The sequence below is a fragment of the Lepeophtheirus salmonis genome, chromosome 13 (genome assembly GCF_016086655.4).
Source record: "Lepeophtheirus salmonis chromosome 13, UVic_Lsal_1.4, whole genome shotgun sequence".
Taxonomy (NCBI): domain Eukaryota; kingdom Metazoa; phylum Arthropoda; class Copepoda; order Siphonostomatoida; family Caligidae; genus Lepeophtheirus; species Lepeophtheirus salmonis.
The window spans coordinates 23,376,141-23,393,350 of record NC_052143.2 but is presented as its reverse complement, the minus strand read 5'-3'; the positions used below and the strand labels follow the sequence as shown (position 1 = coordinate 23,393,350).

Below are 17,210 nucleotides of genomic sequence, written 5' to 3'. Positions count from 1 at the left end.
GAAAACGAATAAATTTTGTTCTAAACTCTATGATCCCATTAATTACCGAAAAATGGGTCCAAATCGCAGAGGAAAAAAATAATTTTAGAACTATAGGGAGTAAGAATTGGGGCCTTTAATCGAGTTTCTACACTATTACGTACATAGTTACTACTTCGGTTTGTTTTTCTAAATCTTCATAATTTTTCCTCAAATATAATTTTAAATAATAGTAAATTTTATAAATATACATTATGTTCAATACCTACTATATTATTCTTTTTAAGAAAAAGTATAATATGAAAGGAAGAAGAAAAAGGAGCGAGATCCCTTAATGATCGCACTCGCGGTACATAAGCACGCCCGCTACCAATAATAGAAGCGTAAGTTTTTTTTTCCCACTTTTATTAAAATATTCGTTAGTCTTTAGCTGTCCGCTAAGGGGTAAGCAGCTCCATAAGTCGTGGGTCCTTATATCTAATTATATATTAATTTTAAGTCAATACTAATACCAAAAGTGTATTTAAATATTCTTCATCTTGTGTTTTTATAATTATTTATTCAATAAAAAAGTGTGAAACCATATTATGCATGTCAAGATTGTGCTTTGATTTAATTTAAAAATCAAATAAAATTAAATTATAGAAATATAAGTATATAAAATTACTTAGAAGAAAATAAAAACAATTATAAGGTAAGAAGCACTTAGTTTTGAAAGCTTTTTTTATTAAAAGAGTTCATTATAGAATAATTGACTTATAAAGAAGCATACAAAAAAAATTACGAATTAAATTTTTTGTAAATGTAGTTGTACTCAGAAAATATGAAAATACATTTGAATATGTGATTCTTAAGATTTTATGTAGACTGGTGGTTCTCAACCTTTGTGGGTATTTTAATTGTTACTGTCAAAATGAGGTATATCGTTAACTATTTTTTTTATAAGTATTCATCATTTTTATTAGTGACCGGCACTTATTTTTTTGGGTGTCCGGAATTTTTTTTAATGAAAATAAGGTCCATGAGTAGTAAAAAGAGGTTGAAAATGATTGTTTTATGTAAATTAGTATTATAATGAGTATTGCTTTTGCTATAAACTATTGTCGAAAAAAAATCTCAATTTTTTTCCGCATTAATATTTTTTTTAAACTCATGAGCAACAATAATTTGAGTAAGTCGTTATAAAAAGCACCCCTATTTGTCATTCAGTATTGTGTAGCTTTGAAAAAACATAATAAATATCAGCTGTTGATTCATATATATGTACAAATACATCCCACTCTCTATTAAATTTATCTAGTCATTCATTTTTATGTAATTTATTTGTGTTGCCTTGATTTTAATGAGATTTACTTAATTTGTATTTTCTAAGAAAACTTCCTCATAACTTTATTATGCTGACTACAAATTACACATATGTATAACAACATCTAACAATGTATAAGAGGGAATTTGGCATAGAGTAAAAATGGATGCCATGCTCATTGCTTAACTCACTTACATCTATTACCAACCTACAAGCATAATGACTTACTTACCTACATATTATAGCCAGTCAGAAACGAGTATGGAATGTGCATAACTGAATAAATAACTCGGGGAAACTTTTGAAGTACTATGTATTGTGAATCATAAATCTTCACCCTCAACTTTTGTACATATGTATTAACAGTCTCGTCTATAAATCAATTAATTTATTGTCAATAGAAATTGTCAATTGTACATACTTATAATGATAAGTATGTACAATATATTATGTATACTTGGAGAGGAAAGAAAGAATGATGCCTATTTGTATATGCTGTAATGTCTACAATATCATACAACATGAAGACATCAACACTTTGTACAAACAATATTTTTATTTCTTTTTAATATCATAATTGTATTATACACATTCACATTAGTGTTGGCTTTTAGCCTCAAAATAATAGACGGATCTGGTACCATTATAATTTTAACTAATGGTCTAGACCTGTTTTATTATAAAATTCGATTTACAAGCAGGGCCTTTATTATTATTACTTTTTTTTTTGGACAGAACTTTCATAATTCCGAGAGAATGTTTTTTTATCTTATCTTCTTTCAGAATTATTTTTTGATATTTTAAATTTATGATACAAAAGTTAACTTTTTTAGCAAAATACATTTATTTTTTCACTAAAACCTTTTCCTTTCGACAAGATTTTAGCCAAAGTAATATTGTGTCGTTCCTTATTTATTCAGTCTAGTCCTGTTCAATCTTAGGGCTGGTCTTATCAGTAATTACGACCGTCATTCTTTAATACTGTCAGTACTAGAACTGATTAAATTAAGTTATGTGACGTCAACTTTATTAGTTGATAGGACAGATATGCTGTACTTGACCTACTGGACCGAGACTGAATTGTACGACACTGCAGTCTCCAGTTCTAAATATGGACCGATACTTATAGCACACTTCTATAACCCCGTAGTTACAGACCTGTCTAAAAGAATATCTCTTGATTCGGTCAAACGTCATTTTTTTGTTAGAAATTTGATGGAAAAAATTACGTTTCTTTTAAAAAAGAAACGTAATTTTTTCATTTGTGATAATTTTTTATGGAAAAAATCATTCAAGACCGAATGGAAAACAAACTTGGTCTCTGACCGAGTCTCAATATTATTATTTACATACATACATAAAAACTACTAAGTAAGGAGGGACATGGGGAAAAAGTTCTTGAACACCAAACAAATATGTCTTCTCATTTTGTAATCAAATCATACTCAATTTTATTCACTGTCTATTAATAACAACTGAGGAGGTTTTTTTTTAAAAATGAATCGAAGCAAAATGAACTTCTCATTTAAAGGGCCCTATTTACAAGGGCAATAAATCATTTTCTCCCCTTTTCTTCTCCTCTTACATTTGTTATGTTATATGTTTGTTTACTTGCTGTGGCCAGAACCTAAAGGCAAAATGTTACTCGTTTTGAAGTGATACAATTTAATACAACCATGGTATTTTTTTCTTTTTCCCATACCATTTGAACACGTATATTTTCGTTTTCTTGTTCAGCCCTATAAATTACAAGAGGGTAGAAATTATATTTGCGAAAATAATAGATACCTATGTATGTATCAGCTCTCTGTTTCGCCATAAATCATAACCAAAGCAATGAAAGGAAAAAAATCCCAACTTTTTCATTGCTTTTATATATTTTTTTATTCATAGTAACATGACTTTAGGTTCTAAGTACCACTTTTGTGGCGTAAATGTGTTATTTTATTTCATATATAGGCCACAATTTATGTTTCTGTAGTTATACACACTGATTAGGATGTTTAGAAAGAAAGAAAAAAATACATTTTGCCAAATTTTGTATTATATTTTATTTCTATGGAAATAATTCCCCAAGCTATAAGTACTACTGATATAAATCTCTCCTCAGGAAAAAAAAACAAAAAAATCTGAGTGAAGGGATTTAGCAAACGAGGATTTCTAGTTAGGTGTATATATATATGTTTCCGGTCCAGGCTCACATCCCCTTCTCATAGAAAAATAATGATTTTGAAGGATATCATTAGTATTTATAAGTATATGCGGATTTAACTGATCAAAATAATATTTTCGTTGTAAAAGTTCAGTCCTCGCACTAAATAGATTTCTAAGAAACACACAGAGTTAGGACCCAAAACTTGCAGTTGCATTTAATTATTATTCTATCCCCTTTCATTATAACTAAGAGTTTTCAACCAAACTACAGATCAAACAAAAATAAACACCTATTTTTCCTACAATGTCTCCAAGTGTAAGAATATCGGAGCAACAATAAAAAAAGGCAACGCGTGTGCGATCTCTTCTGTGCCAGTGTCATTGCAGAGAAGGCATTCGGACTGCCTTCAACATCAAGAAGTCCAGTACAGTCCCATGGAGCCAAGAAGAACCAAAACTTCTGCAACAAAAATATGGCTCAATCTGGCTGCCTCCATGGGGCCTTCTTCCAACCCTGACCCCCGGAATTTGAAGTTTAGGTCGTCCTATAAAAGAATGACTGCCGCACCTCTAATCCAAATTTGGATTCTCCCCGATATGCCATGATGACACGACTTTCACTGTCAAGGACTACAAACTTGTTCAGCAGCGTACAGATGCAGTTATTGTTTGTACATATTAAAAAAATATATATAGCTAAATATAATATTTAAATATATCCCAATTGGGTTTGAAATGGTCTTTTCTTCATTCCATAAAAATCAAATTTTTGGTAATTAAGTCATGCTACTGCAATTTGAGAAGAAATGATTTTTTTTTTTGCAAGAAGACCATGTTTCTGAAATTCAAATTAAAAAAAGAAAAGTAATAACAAGTCACCTTTTACGCTAAAAATGACCCTGGGTTCAGTACAAACCTTTAAGTATATTTTTATTTATGTATCTATTATTTCTTTATCACACCATAAATTATTTTTGCAGACAAATATGTACATTGGTATTTGTGACAGGATTTTTTTTTGCTTTGTATATTTTGCATGGTCTGTCGTATTAAGTAATAAAGTGACAAATGAAGGGGATTTTTTTCTCCCAAAAAACAAAAAAAAGATTTGTAACCCACTATAATAACCACCCATGGATATTAATACATTCATTAAGTGTCTTTAATAAATGACTTTATTCCAACCCTATCGTCATATTCAAAGGGAATGATGCTATCGTGTCCATATAAGGAACTCAGTCATAAATAATCGTCTTTTATAGTTCTCTTTATAGAGTTTCTCACATAGAGAATAATATGAATTAAATTAGTACTTACCATAATGTAATGGTTAGGTATGTACATATGAATGTTCAATAACCTTTAATCACTGAGAACTCAAGAACTCAAAAATTTATATTGCACGAATGCTCGTAAAATAGAAGCTTAGTATAAATATACAAACTTTTGTTTTGGGTATATGTATTCATATATTTTATGTATGGATGGTCTTACCTTCCTAGTCCTTCATGGATAGTATCTAAATACTATATATACACATAATACTTAGTCTATGTAGATTATCTCTATGATCTTCCACGTGTGAAAATATGCGTAATTTTCAGGTTGCTATTAAACTTTGACTTGCAAATTATTCGGACTCCTTTTATTTAAAAGGAATATAATAATAGTTTGTATTGTTAGGAGTATGTGATGTGTTTTTTTTTTTTTTTTTTTTTTTTTTTGGTGTAAAGACGAGTAACTTACCCTCGTCACCTATAAGATCGACTCATAAGCTGTTGTTGATAGTCTTTGCTAAAGAGACTATAAGGAAAAGAGGCGTCATATATATCCATCAATAATGTTTTTTCTTATTTCTAATTATGATTCGTCTAGAATTCTGTTTATGCGCTTTTTCATCTCTTGCGCACTTCATTGTTATATCATGTCCTTTGACAAAGATTCAACTAAAGTAATTTAATAGAAGTCAAAGTTTTGGGAACGGGTTATGTATTTTTCTTTAGAATAAACCAGCGATAAACTATTCATTTAAACCATAGTTCATAGTATCTGAATCCTAATTATGTTCTAAAAAATTATAATGATTATTTTAAAACAAAAATAAATAATCCTAATCATGTATTAAGGGTATTTACACTCAATATTTTTATATATCGATGTCACGTGAATCCTGAACATAATTTATATACGTAGTTTTAGTTTACTTTTTATTTCAACCATATTGTCTTATGTTTCCTACGTTAGACGTTAATTTTGTTGTGCATTATTTTTTTCGATGTACATCATTTGCACTGTAGCATAACACGGGAAAATTTTATTTGCGTTCGAATTTTGTTCATTGATTTTCATAAAGGATGCTTATACTTTGAAATATGTATGATTTCTAGAAGAATATTTTTTTGCGATGCAATTCCCTTTAGTATAAAGTCCCAATAAATTCCGGGATAACAGTATCCCGGAATATATCCCCTAATAGGCACATTTAGTAATAAAGCCTTATATATATTTATCGTCATTTTTCTTTGGTTTTATGATACATGATGCATACATATGTTATTTATGTGCTATCATAATCATTATTGGATTAGCAGGTGCGTGTCAAATTTACACCTTACATATGTACATATATCTGTGAACAGGGGGGTTCTTCGTTTTTTCTGCTTTTACACTACCTGCTCTTTTTTCCTTTGGTAAACGATATCCTGTACATAGGTGAGTAAGAGTACATAATATGTGTAAATCATTCTCTACAATGGTAGGCGCATTGTATAAATGTACTTACATTGATTAGAAATAATTAAAACAAAGGTTTTTTATCAGATTTCCATATACGATAAATGAATATAATACACCTATGTACTAGGGCAAGACTCATAGTAATAATTATTTGAGGGATGAGTACTAATGACCTGTTCAACTGTTCAATCATTGAAAACCGAGTTAAAGTTTGCACATAAAAGATCAAATCTAGCCACTCTGACCATTTTCATAACTTTCATAATCACAATAGCAATGCAGCTCATTTCCCATGATTTTGAAAAGTTGAATCCTAAAATTTATAAGCACTGAATTCATTGTTGCATCCAGTCTGGATTTAGTTCCACGTTTACAGGGGGTCATTTGTAAATATTACCGCCCCTACACTACATAATTCTGTAAAGTTTTATTTTTCAATTTGCCGTCCATAAAATATGCCACCCCTTAAAATATTCAACGTTAAGGGGAATAACAGAGTCCTCCTACCACAATGAATGATATCTATATAGTGTTATGGAGCAAAAAAACGTTTTATTACTGATCGATTTGATTGCTCATTTCTGTTATAAAAGGCAAGTTTTTAAGTTATTTTTTTGTAAATAAGTGATCAAATAATTTTCGTAAAACTTTATATACATATATATATATATAGTACATATAAACGTGATTAAAGATGTCTTAGCTAATAGTCTGATTGGTGTGGTCAATAATAAGCACTAGGACTAAAAGAGGATAGGGAACTTTCAAAAAGAGGATACGTCTGGATATTTAATAAATGTAATATTTCGCCCCTAACATGTAATTTAGGTAGCCATATACATGTGCATATGGTTTCAACAAATATGTAAATTAATTCATAACCAAATTAACTTCACAATTTCGTTCTAAATGAATTTACATGAGTGTTCTAACCATATTTAAAAAAAAAAAAGGTGGGGGGTAAAAGTTTCCCCGAAATCAAAAAAAAATCAACAACTTATTTTCTCCTTTATATATTTAATGTATGTACTTTTTATTCAATTAGTTAATGGTTTTTTCCAGAATATGACATAAGTTGTGTTATATATTGTTTAATGTTTTAATATATAAATGTATAATTATAAAAAAAAGGAGAAAATTCTGTCGATTGCACAAGATGTGTGTCCACTATGTAACATATAATTACATAGCCCCCCCTCCTTTTCTACATCATAAGTACGCCCTTGCTTTTTGTACTCCTCTAAAGTCATCATCATTATTAAGGAAATTAAAGAAAAGTTGTTTTTTTGGACGTAATTAAAGATGGAAATAAGAAAAAAAATATTTTTCATCTTTAAATTAAAAAAAGAAGATGTAAAACCCCCAACACCTACGTTTAGAGTTATCTCTCTCTGATGACATCTTTTTATATAATTTATATCATACCCACTACCCTATTACGTATAAAAGTATTGCTTTACAGTGTTTTTACACCTATACGAAATTCCCGGGAAATCCTGCATTTAATAATTTCATATTATAAGTTTCATTTTGTTGATCACTTACTATTCGATTTTTTTTTCCTGGTCATATCAGGTTACAAAATTAAAAAATGCAAGACTTACGTACTATTTGTAATCGCTAAAACAACAAAATGTCTATGCCAATTTTGGTACAGATTCTAGTAAAAATTCCCGATTTCGATGTGTCTCTGAGTCTACATCTGATTCCAACTATTTTACATCTTATCTTATTTTTACTTACCTGTAGCAATTACTGGATGTATCCTAATACGTGCACTTGTAAGTCGACCCATGCACTATAAGCGAGTCTAAAGGGCCAACTGGTACCGTACATTGATCATACACGTTTAGCAACGTTAGATACAGTCCCAGATAAGAGACATCTTTGAAAATCTTATTGCATTAAAATAACAGTTTTTGTATGTTACAGTGTGTGTGTTTAGGTTCGGTTTGTTTTTTCTCAGCTTTCGAGCATTTTTTGATGATGAATTATTTATGACGAAATCTAATGAAACTATAAGATACAAATATTTCCCTGTATTTTGACGTAAATATTTTTAATTTTTTTTATCACTTAGGAAAGTCATAAAAAATATTACATATAAGTTTAGATATAAAATTGAAAATTATATTTAATTTTTCCGATTCCAAAAAAAGTAACCCATTCTCATAATCCGATTAAACCTGCGATAAGGGTAAAAATGAAGAATAGGAGAGTTAATAATAATATTTAATATTTACAAACCCCATATTTACTGTGATCCCGTAATTTAAAAAAAAATAACCCGGGATGGGGCGCCAAAGAAATTCTGGAAAAAGAGATCCTATTGCCGATTATGTAGCATACATGTCCGAGGTACGCAATATCTTTAAAATTACATATCTAAATGAAGACTAATTATCTTTAATTTAAAAAAAAAAAAACTGCTAATGAAAAAATATGACAAAATTATGGGTATAATTAAGATTGTCTTTTTTTCTTAACACTTTAATATGTATGTGATTAAAATGGTACTTGGATAACTTAAAGGCTTGTTATTTTAGTTATATGATACTGGCGTGTGTATAATATCCAAGTCGTTTTAATGCTTATCGTGTGTATATGGTTTAATTCAGTTAGACATATTTGTAAATGAAGTTTTGATGATATCAAGTGTGTGTCTCAAATCGCTAGGAAAACGTCATACTAAGGTTTATGGTGAAATAAATAAACTAATCAATTGCCAACATCTTTTGTTCAGAGTATCTTTGGCCACTTTTTTAGTCAATTTACTTCCACATTCAGAGACAGATAAAATAACACCTTATCGTTTGAAAACGATTAAATTACGGTCTCAACTAAAATATCAATCTTAATGTTTATAAAAAGTCATTTAAATAAAACTTTACATGATCTAACAAGTTGGTCTGAATCACGGCACAAATCATCAAACGTGAGTTTATTAAGATCTAATTTCATAAGCAAAGGCTTATTTTTATCAATTCATGTACATATTCCAGGTCTTGCAAAAACATTAGCCTCATGTTCTGGGACTTTACAGTTTTTAACTAGGGTTACACTTTCTACTCAACGGTCTACCTAAAAATATAAGCCGATATATTGAGTGGCTGAGGATGAGAGGAGACTTTTACCTGTGTAGATAGACAAATGCTCGCCTGTTCCTTCTTAAACAAAAATTTCTGACTTCTAGACTTCCAAAACTTAAAAATTGCCTGTCCAAAGGGCTATTAGTGATTTTGAAATTTTGAGAGCCCAGTATTTACACCCGAGGGAGCAATATCTTTTAATTAAGGACAACTCGTTAGATGATGTGTGGGTTCCTTTAGGACCAAACTAAAAAAAATGGTCTCGGACCAAGTCTCAGCACTACATACATTCTACATAATGAGGTTGAAACGGATGAGGGGCTTAATCATCAAAAAAAAAAAAAATAATAATAGACCAATCAATTATTATGCATAATAATAAATTGAACAACTACTTAGAACTAAAGCCTTCAGGCCTTCACTATGTATATTTAAAGAACAAAACAAAATACTATTATTATTACTTTCGATTCCTCCCTCCTGCAATCACACATGAGTATGTAATATGTAGATATAAAAACCATCATGAAATATCACTGGAAATGATGGATGAACCTCGAAAATGTCTGGTCCATCTACTCCCTCTTTCAGCTTCTAATCATTACATACATATTAATATGTACGAACGCATCTACATTAATTCAAGTGTAAACAAGATTCTAAGATATCTTTTTATTATTCAGGGTTTTGAGAGAAAGAAAATTGTTGACAGATTTTTATCATGTCCTTGAAAGCTTTATTTATAATAAATATATATATATTTAAAAAAATAAATAAATAAGCTAAGCACCCACCATCAACCAACGACCCAACCAACACCATTAAAATACATATATATTATCAACAAACCGTCATCAAAAAAGCAAAATGTATTTTTTTAATCTATCCACCTTGTCATTGGGAAATCCAATTAACAATTGATGATGATTATTTGTCCCTTGTCATCAGGTTTTGTTTTAAAGAATTAATAATTATACATAATAACAAAAAAGATCAAATCGGAGTAAAATAAAAAATAAAAAACAAACAACCATAGTTTTTTTCCTTTCGTATTCATGAACTTCAATTAAATCCATACACCAAACCATTCCTGTCATTCCATCCCGTAAAAGAATACAAATATGGTGATTAAATCCATTATTATTTATAAATATGAATGTGATGCTTATATGATTTTGAATCCTGTACTGACTACTCTAAAAAAAATCCTTCTTATTTATTAACTGAGCAACGTATATGGGTTCTTTTGTACCTAATCTATAAATGCAATATATTTTCAAAAGCACCCGCAATAAGGGATTTTAATCAATGTTTAAACAAGGCAAATGCACAAATAGTTTGCTGAGTAATGCTCAAGATTTGCTAATTGTTATCTTTTTTTTTTAAAGTTCATTTATATTTACAGAATTATCACTATTTACCATTATGTTTAATGTATGCCGTTTTTCGTTTTTTTGACGTGCAAGTCCTTTCAAAACCATTAGTGATGACTTTGTATTTGGTACAGTAATTTTTTATGTTGTTCTATGGAAAATTTGTAGGTAAAAACAACATCACATGGGAAAGGCATTGCATTGGAATTTCTGTGTTTTTTCCCTTCTTCCTCTTCTTATGTACATGTCTATCTCCCCTTCGATGATTGATGATGATAAAATTGGATATGTCTTGAATTTTTCTTCATTCCAGACGATTATGAAAACAGGACGACGTAATAAAAGACCATAACAAAAATAAGGAAACCTCGAAAACGCAAAAGAGGTCATTTGATGATAGATTTCACATGAACCTCCTTTTTCTCCACTTAGTCCTATATAAACCATATTTGATATGGTTTATATATATTGGTTTGTAATATATACTAACGACACTTTATTCGGAGAGTTTCTAAGAGCACTTGCCAAGAAAATAATCCTTCACTCAAAAAAAGAAGCACTGATTGCTCACAAAAAAAGAGAAGTTCTTTTTGCTGTATATATGTTATGTATTAATTCTATATTGAATTTATACATTTTTATAAAGACAAAAACATATGTATATATCTATATTAGTGATGTACCAGTTCAGTCTTGTTCTGTTCAAGTTCATTCATGCATATCAGTCATAAAACGTATAAAGTTTGGTCCTTCATGATGTCACTTAACTTTATTTCTTCTTTTTTTGATCAGTTCAAGTAGTGAGAGTCCGAAGGTCATAAGGACTGATAGTCCGATCCTTAGACGGGTTTGGACCGAATGAATAAGAAGTGAGACAACACCATATGAAGTTAAATACGAAATGATAAAAAATAACAGTATAAAGTCAGATACATTTTCGGAGTTACAATTAACGTACACTTGAGTGTAGAGAATATCGAATGATCCATATAATAAGAAATAATTAAATATGAACTTCAAACCATATTCCAATTATTCGAAATATATTTTTTAGCAACTTTGAGGTTAATAGTCAAAAGGTAGTCTGTTTGATTCTAAGATTTATTTTCCTGGATTTACTAAATTTTGTTATTGTTTTTAAGGTCCCAAACTTTTCGAGCTAATTTACTATAACTTTAATTACGGAGGATTACGGGGTATGCAAAAAAATCAAAACAAAACAACAACCCAAAACTCAAGACGGTAACCCTGTCATGACATTTCACCAGATCAGCTAAAATCAGCTATGTCAATGAAGGAAGGGGAGAAGGAAATAAACAAGGATTTTGGCAGGAATTACTTTGATGTGGATCATTAATTCTATTCGAATTCCTACTAGGACTTGCAATTATAACTCCGCAATAAATCCTCAAGGTTATTCTCCGTCTTGATTTTGAATATAATTGAATGCAGTCGGAAAATGAGTTCACTACTCAGGAGTTAAGTAATAATGACAACTGTCCAGGAAAAGAAAACTCATTAGTCATATTACCAATTCCAAAAAGTGGGCCAGCTAAAAATGCACAGTGTTTAACTGACAAACAATTATATCCTTGCACGCGCTCATTTTCACTTATCTATATACTATATACAAGTGTCCTTAAATAAATCTTATTTTTGATGATTGAATTACATAAATACATGTACGCACATATATAGAAATATATGTATAATTATAAAGCTCCTTTTTTGCTTCAATTAGTTAATTGAGCGTGTGGAATTATAATGATAATAATAAAAATAATAATTTGTAACTGTCATAATAGAAAATGAAACGGTTTTTCTTCTGCTGTGCTGTTAGGAGCCATAACTGCTAATTTTGATTCCATCCATCACTGCTGTGTTGTGTTATATATTATTTACATTTAAGTACGTACGTAATGATTAATCCGATTAAATAGCCATATATCAAAAAGCAAAAAAAGACAACTACCATATAACTGTTGTGTAATTGGTCAAATGATGATGCTTTTGAGAAATGGTCAAAGTGTGTCTTAGGCTTCTTACGGAGTAAAAATGATTAATGTGTTGAGAATAACTTGTGTATAGGTTCATCTATGAATAATGTAATGTAAAAAAAAAAGGACCGTTGCACCTATACCAAAAAAAAAAAAAAAAATATTGACCTCAACATAACATTTTTTCAACGTAATTTTATGAAAAATATACAACATAAAATTTATATTATGATTTTATGACCTCTTGGTTTTTTAGTTTGGTTAAAATACTTTCCCATATACTTTTTGACTCTTTTTTTTATGATTTCTATATACTAAATAGTCTTTGGAGTACAAGTTTTTTGTTATTGGAAACCTGAACCATATTAAGCCGTTGTTTTTATTATTGAGGAGATACAATTAATGTATTGTGTAACTAAGCTTGAGTGTGCTCATACAAAATTGAGAGTGCCACTGAGGATTTGTTGGGAAGTTATCTTCTATATTAATAAAACAAAGTTTGTGTGTTTGTCGACGCTTAATTACTCAAATGTACATAATTAAAGATGACAATTGGATAGTTTAAAAAAGAAAAGAAAACAGCTGCTACTCCTTATCCACAGTAGAACTGTCACTGCCACCCAATAAGTAAGGGTTGCAAAACTTCAGGAAAGGGTGTGTGCAACCATTTTCTACAATAATAAAAGATGTAGAAAATTCAGACTATGGTGTAACTGAAAATCCATGACCCATAGACAGAATGAACCCAAAGTCCCCATTTGAGAAGTGGTCAATATATAATTGTAGTACCTATTGCACTCCTAGCTGACGCTCTCCTAAAGTATTGAGTGCTCAAATAGAGGTTGAGGGGATGCAACGTTATTTATAGCATAATATGTAGGCTAAGGCTAAATAAATGATATTGACTCAATTCAAATTGCTTTGTCACAAGTCAATTGTTATGACGTTCAAGTGGAATGAAACATGCTTGTGCCTTGTTTAATAATACATATTCTATGTAATACGCAATCATAATGTTCCTTTAATCTTTTAAAACTAAAGCATGGAAAAAAGTAGAAAAGCACATAGCTACTTAGTTATAGCAAATAAATAAATTAGGGAAAAAGAGTTTCTTTATCATCAGAAAGAAAGAAATAAAGAAAAAGTTTGTTGGCAAAATAATGTGGAATTATATTTATTTGAGGTAGAAGGAGGGAACAAATAAATACATAGAATGCATTTAAAAAGAAAAATATTTAAAAAATACATGTATATATAAATATATATTAGTTATGTTGTATTGGGGAGGGGGATAGGTCACGTATTCCCTTTTCCCCTCTCATCACAAATAAATTAATAAATATACACAAAAGCCTACTAGTATTGTAGAAATTATGTGTTTCTTATGATACTTGTATGTTTAAATTTATCTTAATTTTATTTAATTCAAATAGGGAGAGAGAGAGCAAACGTTCTTACCTTTATTGTATCCTGTAACCTCTCATTCGAAAAAAAAATATGAAAAAAGGCCAAAATCACTTGGGCATTCTATAACACTCCTCTTATACTTCAAGATGATTATCGATAATTTAAATAAATACTATACAATTAAGTTATAAATCTACAATAAATTAAATAAATTTGTCATATATACAACTAAACATAAGTGTCATAAATACATAGCTATTAATTAACTAAAAACGCACTAATATAAATATAATGTCTCATGATGTAAATCCAGTATGTTTTTTAGCTATGCCGTTAAATTTTAATTACTTTTAATTATTAATGGCATAAAGAAGGAATTTTCTTTTCCTTAGGGGTTGTCATTATTATTTAATTCTTAAGTAGTGAACATCCTATCCTAAAAAGATTCAATTATATTCCAAACCTGTTTGAACATTCGTGTGTGGTCATGAAAGAATTAGCGTAACCCTGAGGCTTTGTAAATTGGGGATCCACATTGGAGTAATTCTAGCAAGTGTCCTTGTTTATATCCTTTGTTACTTCCTCTCTTGTCACAGCTGATTGTAGCGATCTAATGAAACGTCATGAGCATAATTATTTCTCTCATCCCAAACAATATTCAAATGGTTCAGGGGTACCATACTGATTTTCCATTTCTTTTTTTTAACATGCCAATTCTACACTGGATTTTCATCATTAATAATATTCAAGGGTGAAGGATGACTCTTCTTTTCTCTTTCCAAATAATATGTGTTCTCCCTCTTCTCTTTCCATCAGCTGACAACAGGGATACCTCCAAATCACAGTATCATCTTTCTTCAGGCTTAAGCCTCTTCTGCCCTATTATGTAATTACTATTCAATTATTGTTGAAAATTGTTCATTATATAACAAGAGATAGCTTAACTCAACCAATTAACGCTCAAAACATTGATCAGGAGTAAAGAAGCATTTTTGTGGTCGACAGGTAACTACGTGTCCTGTACACTAAGGGTATTTTTTTTTGGGGAAGGGGGAGTATTACCAATGACTCATAATATATATAACACCAGTATGTAAAAAAAAAAAAAATAGATGGTCACCCTGATAATTTGAATAATGTTTGGGAGGAGAGTAGCGTAAGTGTTAATGACGTTTCATTAGTTCAGCTACGATAAGCTGTGAGTAAAATGAAATTAACACAAATCCCACTTCGAGCTCAACAAAGACTTAACCTTATGACTCCTGAGCAAACCTTCATGTTATTCTTTATCTTTCATGAACACAAACACTTGTTATTACTTCATAGTTAGATGTTCTCTCATCAAGAATTAAATAATAATCCCAACAGCTTTAAAAAATAAAAATAAACATTACTCAGATTACCAACTAGAAAAAGTCGTTCCTGCTTTCTAAGATATGTTTTAATTACGTCTTTTTATATCCACCTCATAGTTCTTTATAACTTTTGCCGAAGGTGCTCATTTTAATATAAATTTAACAAGTGTATTTTTCAATGTAAATTTAATCATTTTAAAGGCTTATTTTTAATGGACTATTTCATTTTTTTTGTTTTTTCGTAATTTACAATTAGTTTCCTCCCGTTCAAAAATGGAGAAAAAGTTTTGAGACATAAAAAGTTACTGGTTTATCGTTGGTCTTCTAATTTCAATTTTATAAAAAATAGAGTAATTTCTTCAGTCACAAAACCAAGTATGAAAATCTCATTTTACAAATAGTCTTAAAAATAACAATTGTCTTATAAACAAGTCTTATCAACAATATAAGGTTTGAATTCTTTTTTATTCTATTAAAGATAAAGAAGCCAACTTTTGATCTTTTTTGTTTAATCAAGGGCGTTCCAGGGATTATTTAAATATTTTTTTTTGGCGACTTGAAAAAAAATCCAAGAATTAAAATTTTTTATTTTTTTTTACCATAACATTTTCAGAAAAGTATTTGGTAAATTAAATTTTTTTCAAAAAAATTCAAAAATCTAAAGTTATTCTAAAAAAATTAAATTTTCTGGAAATAAATAGCAAAAATCCAGAGATATTAAAACAAAAATTCAAAAAAGAAAATATTGCGGGAAAAAATTGCAAAAAAACATAAGTGCACATTTAAAATTATTATACATTTTTGCAAAAAATTAATCTATTTTCATGTGGATTATTGATTTTTTTTTCATTTTCAAAAGTTGGCTCAAACCTATGAAAAGGTTAAAAACTCAAGCTATTCAAATAAAAAATTGTCAAAAACCAAATTTGATACGAAAAAACAAATTATCAATAGAACCGTAGTGAGATTATCCAGTACTATTATAATTGAATATGGAATTTTTTGTTGTTGACTTATGAAATTACTCTTTTATAAAAAAAATCTGGATAGTAACATAATATATGGCGGTAAACCTTTCTAAATGAAGTAATTTCAAATTTGCATTTCAAAAATTCCCCATTTGTATTTGTTTGTCTATTGTAACATATAATCCTAAGCGACTTATAACTTCAAATATGCGATAATGCCTATTATTCAAACCCAGATGAAATACAACGGAATCTTTTGTCCTCATCGTCTCAGAGTAGTAAAAACATGGACAGATGGGCGTTCGTTCTCTGACAAGGTGTAAAAATACTCTTTAGCAATATGTATGTTCATACATACATAAAAACACAAAACATCATGTTTATTTAATTTATGAAATCATAACAAATTAGAATAGGGACTGACATACATAGATGGGGAGGAGGAGATCCAGGGAATGAAATGCATATATGTATATGTAGATATATATTTTGTAGAGGGTTGATGATTATCTCTTATAAATAACTAGTATTAAGTACTACTGAAGATTTCTCTCAGTGATAACTACATAATATGAGCATACAGATTCATGGGAGTGTTTGTCTTTTTTTATCATATGAGAGGATAATATTCAATAAACAAAAGACGCAATTTGATACTCTGCACCTTTGTTTTCTTTTTGCAGTAAATGCCTAAATAAATAAAAGTTATAAATAAATATATACAACCTGAAGGCATGTTAGAGCAATGATGAAAAAAAGGAAGAATAATTTTTTAAGGGGTCTTAAAGAAGGGGAAAGCCTTTTGTGAAACAAAGGGTGTTCTTCGATTTCTTATTTTTGCCAACC

The 17,210-nt window shown here is 29.5% G+C and overlaps 1 protein-coding gene across 1 annotated transcript in view; it reads left to right on the top strand.

The window, feature by feature from the left end:
* The first annotated feature begins 400 nt into the window (after positions 1–400).
* The window catches only part of LOC121128035 (uncharacterized), a 205,136-nt gene continuing 188,326 nt past the window's right edge, over positions 401–17,210 (top strand). The window contains exon 1 of the mRNA XM_071892814.1: positions 401–673. The gene's annotated coding sequence lies outside the window, so the exon portion shown is untranslated. The remainder of the gene's footprint in view (positions 674–17,210) is intronic.